The sequence below is a fragment of the Leptodactylus fuscus genome, chromosome 1 (assembly GCF_031893055.1).
Source record: "Leptodactylus fuscus isolate aLepFus1 chromosome 1, aLepFus1.hap2, whole genome shotgun sequence".
Classification (NCBI taxonomy): domain Eukaryota; kingdom Metazoa; phylum Chordata; class Amphibia; order Anura; family Leptodactylidae; genus Leptodactylus; species Leptodactylus fuscus.
Window position 1 is genome coordinate 200498665 of NC_134265.1, and position 6123 is coordinate 200504787.

Consider the following 6123-nt stretch of genomic DNA (forward strand, 5'->3'; position numbering starts at 1 on the left):
AAATGTGTGTTCGCGGTCAATAAATTATGTTTCCTTGGCTATATCCTATCGGACAAGGGGTTCGAGATGGATCCTGAGAAGGTCAGGGCAGTCTTGGAGTGGCCGCGACCTGAGAACCTAAAGGCGGTCCAACGGTTCTTGGGATTCTCCAACTATTATCGCCAGTTTATTAAGGGATTTTCTGAGGTTGTGAAACCCATCTCGGACTTGACTAAGAAGGGGGCTGACTGTGCGAAGTGGTCGCCAGAGGCGCTAGCCGCGTTTGAAGAATTGAAGAAGCGATTCTCCTCCGCTCCCATTTTGAGACAGCCGGATGAGAGGTTGGCCTTCCGAGTGGAGGTGGATGCCTCCTCGGTGGGGGTGGGAGCAGTACTTTCTCAGGAGTTCGAGGAGGGTACGCATCCCTGTGCCTTCTTTTCTAAGAAATTCTCTGCCTCTGAACGGAATTATGACATCGGAGATAGAGAACTACTGGCAATAAAACTAGCGTTCGAACATTGGCGTCATTTCCTGGAGGGGGCCAGAAGGCCAGTCCAGGTATTTACTGACCACAAGAATTTGGTTTATCTTGGGTCGGCGAAGAGATTAAATGCACGGCAGGCCAGATGGGCTCTATTTTTTGCGCGGTTCCATTTTACCGTGACTTATGTGCCGGGTTCAAAGAATGTTAAGGCTGATGCTTTATCCCGGTATATGTCGACTGAGGAGGAACGAGAGGCGCCGGCCACTATTCTTGGGGATGGAGTGGTGGTAGCAGTATTGGGCACGAAATTGGAGAAAGCCTTGATCGAAGCGCAACACGCTGCACCTTCCAAGATACCTAGAAACAAGCTGTTTGTCCCAACTACTCTCCGACAAAGTCTACTGAGGGAGTGTCACGAGTCGGTTCTTGCTGGTCACCCGGGGGTTTCAGAGACCATGAGATTGGTGTCTAGGAATTTTTGGTGGCCAGGGTGGAGTAAGGATGTCTTGCAGTTTGTTCAAAATTGTTCGGTCTGTGCAAGAGCCAAGGCGTCGCATACCCGTCCCCACGGTCTTCTACATCCGTTAGAACCTCCTAAGGCACCTTGGACTCATCTGTCTATGGATTTCATCACGGGCCTTCCAGTGTCTAAGGGTTTCACGGTCATTTGGGTAGTCGTTGACCGCTTCACGAAAATGTGCCATTTGATCCCGTTTTCCAGGCTGCCATGTGCCAAGACACTATCAGGGTCATTTATTAAAGAAATTGTAAGGTTGCATGGTCTTCCTGAGGAGATCGTTTCGGACAGGGGTCCGCAATTTGTGGCTAAATTCTGGCGGGCTTTTTGCAGCAGGTTGGGAGTTACACTGTCGTTTTCCTCCGGGTTTCACCCGGAGTCTAACGGGCAAACAGAGAGGAAGAATCAGGATGTGGAACAGTTTTTGAGGTGTTTTGTTCGAGAGAATCAGAATAATTGGGCTGACTTTCTTCCCCTGGCAGAATTTTCCTTAAACAACCATGATTCCAACGCCACAGGTACCACACCTTTTTTTTGCTCCGGTGGTAGACATCCTGTTTTCGGAGTATTTTCTTCCATTTCGTCCCCAGTTCCGGAGGAGGAGCTATTTTCTAAAAAGCTGCAAGGGGTATGGTCCCGTATCCGAGAGAATCTGGTGCGGGCGTCGCACCAGGCTAAGGTCCAGGCGGATAGGAAGAGAGGGGAGTTGCAGTTCTTCCCTGGTGAGATGGTTTGGTTGTCCACCAAGAATATCAGGTTGAAGGTTCCTAGCAAGAAGCTGAGTCCCAGGTTTGTGGGTCCTTTTAAGATCATCAAGATGGTAAATGAAGTGGCGGCGCAGCTGCAACTACCTAAAAGGTGGAAGATAAACCGGGTGTTTCATGTCTCCTTGTTAAAGAAGGCCAAGAAGGGAACGTCTCCAGTTAAAGTTCCACCAGTTTCTGAGTCCGGGGAGTATGAGATATCCCGAGTTCTGGATAGCAAATATGTTCGGGGGAAGCTACGGTATCTGGTGGCATGGAAGGGATACGGTCCTGAAGATAATTCTTGGGTTCTGGAGTCGGATATGTCAGCCCCCAGACTCGTGGAGAAATTCCACAAGGAGTTCCCGAAGAAGGATGCTCCTAGAGAATCCGGAGTCTTCTCCTTGAGGGGAGGATCCTGTTAGGAGTATTTTGTGTCGTGGGTATTGGTGCACACCTTCTGACTTGCTCGCACGCGCTGTTGGTAGGCAGCTTGATTTCCTGGTTCATTAGTCTGTCCTCCCATTTGCACCTGGGAGGAGTGGTCTCTACTCTGTATATAAACCCATGCCTCCCATGGTTCTGTGCTGAGTGTCGCTTTTACAGAGCTAGGCCTTAGCAGGAGGAGTAGGTGGTTATCTTGGATAGAGGAAGTTCCGTGGTCGGTTTTTGGGAGGTTTTGGGTGAACAAGTTGGTTTGTGTGTTTTCCCTTCTGTGTTCACCAATCCTCCCTCCGTGTATAATTGACTGTGTGAGTGAATTGCCTTATCCTTTGATTTCTACTCAGTTTCCCTGTGTTTGTTTCCTAGTGTACGGTTCCTTCCCATATTGGTTTGGGGAATTCCTTTCCTACATGTTTCCTGTGTGCTGCTTGTGTTGTTAGTCAGCGCACACCCTTGTCAGTCCCTGTCAGTAGCAGCTTCACTTGTTCGTTAGGGGTGACCCCCTTTAGTCTCCAGTCCCTAGAGATCTTATAGGGCAATCCTTCTCCCACTTCCCTCTAGGCCTACGGTGTCAGTGAGAGAGGAGCTGTCGGGGTCAGGCTTAGCCTGAGAACAGCCGACCTACACCCGTGAGGCAGGGACCGGGTTAGCTAGTGGGAGTAGTGCAGGGCGAGATTCCCTACTGCAATCCCTTAGCCCCGTTGCAGCTACCTGGACTGACATAACAGGGATAGCTAGGGATAACCTTTATTTAGGGGGGAATGTTATTAAAAATAACTTTTTGGGGCTCTATCGGGTGTGTAATTGTGATTTTTGTGAGATAAACTTTTTCCCATAGGGATGCATTGGCCAGCGCTGATTGGCCGAATTCCGTACTCTGGCCAATCAGTGCTGGCCAATGCATTCTATTAGCTTGATGAAGCAGAGTGTGCACAAGGGTTCAAGCGCACCCTCGGCTCTGATGTAGCAGAGCCGAGGCTGCACAAGGGTTCAAGCGCACCCTCGGCTCTGATGTAGGAGAGCCGAGGGTGCACTTGAACCCTTGTGCACCCTCAGCTCTGCTACATCAGAGCCGAGGGTGCGCTTGAACCCTTGTGCACACTCTGCTTCATCAAGCTAATAGAATGCATTGGCCAGCGCTGTTTGGCCAATGTATTCTATTAGCCTGATGAAGTAGAGCTGAATGTGTGTGCTAAGCACACACATTCAGCTCTACTTCATCGGGCTAATAGAATGCATTGGCCAGCGCTGATTGGCCAGAGTACGGAACTCGACCAATCAGCGCTGGCTCTGCTGGAGGAGGCGGAGTCTAAGATCGCTCCACACCAGTCTCCATTCAGGTCCGACCTTAGACTCCGCCTCCTCCAGCAGAGCCAGCGCTGATTGGCCGAATTCCGTACTCTGGCCAATCAGCACTGGCTAATGCATTGTATTGGCGTGATGAAGCAGTGCTGAATGTGTGTGCTTAGCACACACATTCAGCTCTACTTCATCGGGCTAATAGAATGCATTGGCCAATCAGCGCTGGCCAATGCATTCTATTAGCGTGAACTGAGTTTGCACAGGGGTTCTAGTGCACCCTCGGCTCTGCTACATCAGATTGCTACATCTGATGTAGCAGTGCCGAGTGTGCATCAGATGTGTAGTTGAGCAAAACTGACTCAGCACTGCTAAGTCTCTGCATTGGCCAGCCTTCGGCCAATCAGCGCTGGCTCTGCCGGAGGAGGCGGAGTCTAAGGTCGGACCTGAATGGAGACTGGTGTGGAGCGATCTTAGACTCCGCCTCCTCCAGCAGAGCCAGCGCTGATTGGTCGAGTTCCGTACTCTGGCCAATCAGCACTGGCCAATGCATTTCTATGGGGAAAAGTTAGCTTGCGAAAATCGCAAACTGACAGGGATTTCCATGAAATAAAGTGACTTTTATGCCCCCAGACATGCTTCCCCTGCTGTCCCAGTGTCATTCCAGGGTGTTGGTATCATTTCCTGGGGTGTCATAGTGGACTTGGTGACCCTCCAGACACGAATTTGGGTTTCCCCCTTAACGAGTTTATGTTCCCCATAGACTATAATGGGGTTCGAAACCCATTCGAACACTCGAACAGTGAGCGGCTGTTCGAATCGAATGTCGAACCTCGAACATTTTAGTGTTCGCTCATCTCTATTAAAGACCAATGAACCTCCAGGCTGTCAGAGAAGGAGACCTGAGACACCAGGTTCTGAACTGGGAAAGTCTCCAGTACGTTCCTTAACTTGAGCTCATTCCTGGAGCTGGGAGAACCATGGTCTTTTTGACCAGAATGGTATGATGACAATTACCACTGCTATGTCCTGATTTTTTTTTCCCCTTGGTTTCATGGAAAATAGAACATTGTGGAATGTCCTCCTGATATGGAGGCTTTGAATTTTATGGCCATTAGTTCTGTCTTCGGAAGGCCCCTCAACAGGGTAATCTGATGAAAAATCTCTGAGTTTAGTGACCTTCTCCGGGAAGTAGACAGCCTCAGCTGAAGTAATCCGCTACCACATTGAGGGATCCCTAATATGAATTATAGAGAGATGTGATACATTCTTCTTTGCCCAACTCAAAATCAGAACCACTTCCCTGAGAAGGGGAAGAGAGCGAGTTCCACTCTGTCTGTTGATATAGACAGTTGTAATCTTGTCCAATCTCACTTTGACTGCTTTCGCACTGAGGTAGGTGTCAAAATGGAAGAGGACTAACTGCACACCTCTGAACTCCTCTCCTGTGCATTCCAAGTTCCTGCCACTTGGAGTTCTAGATGTGCTTCCCACTCCATGAGAAATGCATCTTTTGTCAACAGGGTCCAAACCGGGTTAGACCATAAATTTCCCATCTTTTAGGTTGATCCACCACTTGAAAGAAAGAGAAATTAGTAAGAGAAATTAGTCTTCCAGGAGTAAATGAGATCCTCATTTGGACTTGGTCCATGACAAAGGCCCTAGTTCCCCTTGAAGCGGATTTTGAAGCCTTTCCTTTGTCTACATCCTAATAGGATAGACCTAATTAACTTCTGAATTCTTTCCAACAGGAAAAAACCCTTTGCTGATCTCCTCCTGATCTTATTCTGAGGATGAAAAATTCTTCAAATCCCTTGAAAGATCTGAACTGCTCCAGATACTGCCTCAGTCTTACATAACTGAGATATAGAGTCTTTCGTGGAATTTTAGATGAGCTCTTAGACCCAGTAACATTTTCAATAGATCCTGCAGGATCAGGGCAACAGTGGCGGCACCAGGGGGACACCTCTAATGAGGCGAAGTGAGGCTCTATCCATGACAGCTAGGAGGGGCGGCATTTTCACTATTTATTCAGCGAGCCCAAGACAGGCTGGTTTTTTAAACAAAGAAAAAAAAAAAAGGAGCGGGACCTGTCCTTGGCTGGCTTAGAAGTATAAGCAGGGAAGGAGAGAGGTTGGCAAAACAGAAACTTGAGATAAAATAAAAAGATTTAAAAAAAAAAAAGTGTGGTAGGAGAGTTATCACACAACTTGGGAATCTTTCACTTCTCTGTATGGAGTGATTGACGCTTAGCCAGGTGTTTGTTGTACAGCCTAACTGCAGCAGGTAGGAAAGACTTGCGATAGTGCTCCTTCTCACACTTGGGGTGAAGCAGTCGTTCACTGACAGTACTGCCCAGTGCTATCACGGTCTCATACATTGGATAGGAGTTATTCTCCAGCATGGGGCTCACCATGGACATTATCCTTCTGTCACCCACCACCTGCACTGGGTCCAGGGGGCTCCGCAGGACAGATCTGGCCCTTCCAATCAGCCTGTCAAATCTGTCTGTCACTGGATGATATGCTACTCCTACAGCAGGCCATCCCGAAAGAAGATGATTAATGCCACCACAGAGTTGAAAAAGGCTGTAAGAAGTGGTCCGGGAGCTGAAGAGGAGTTAGGAATGGAAGCGCAACTCTTTTCCCCCCATAAAC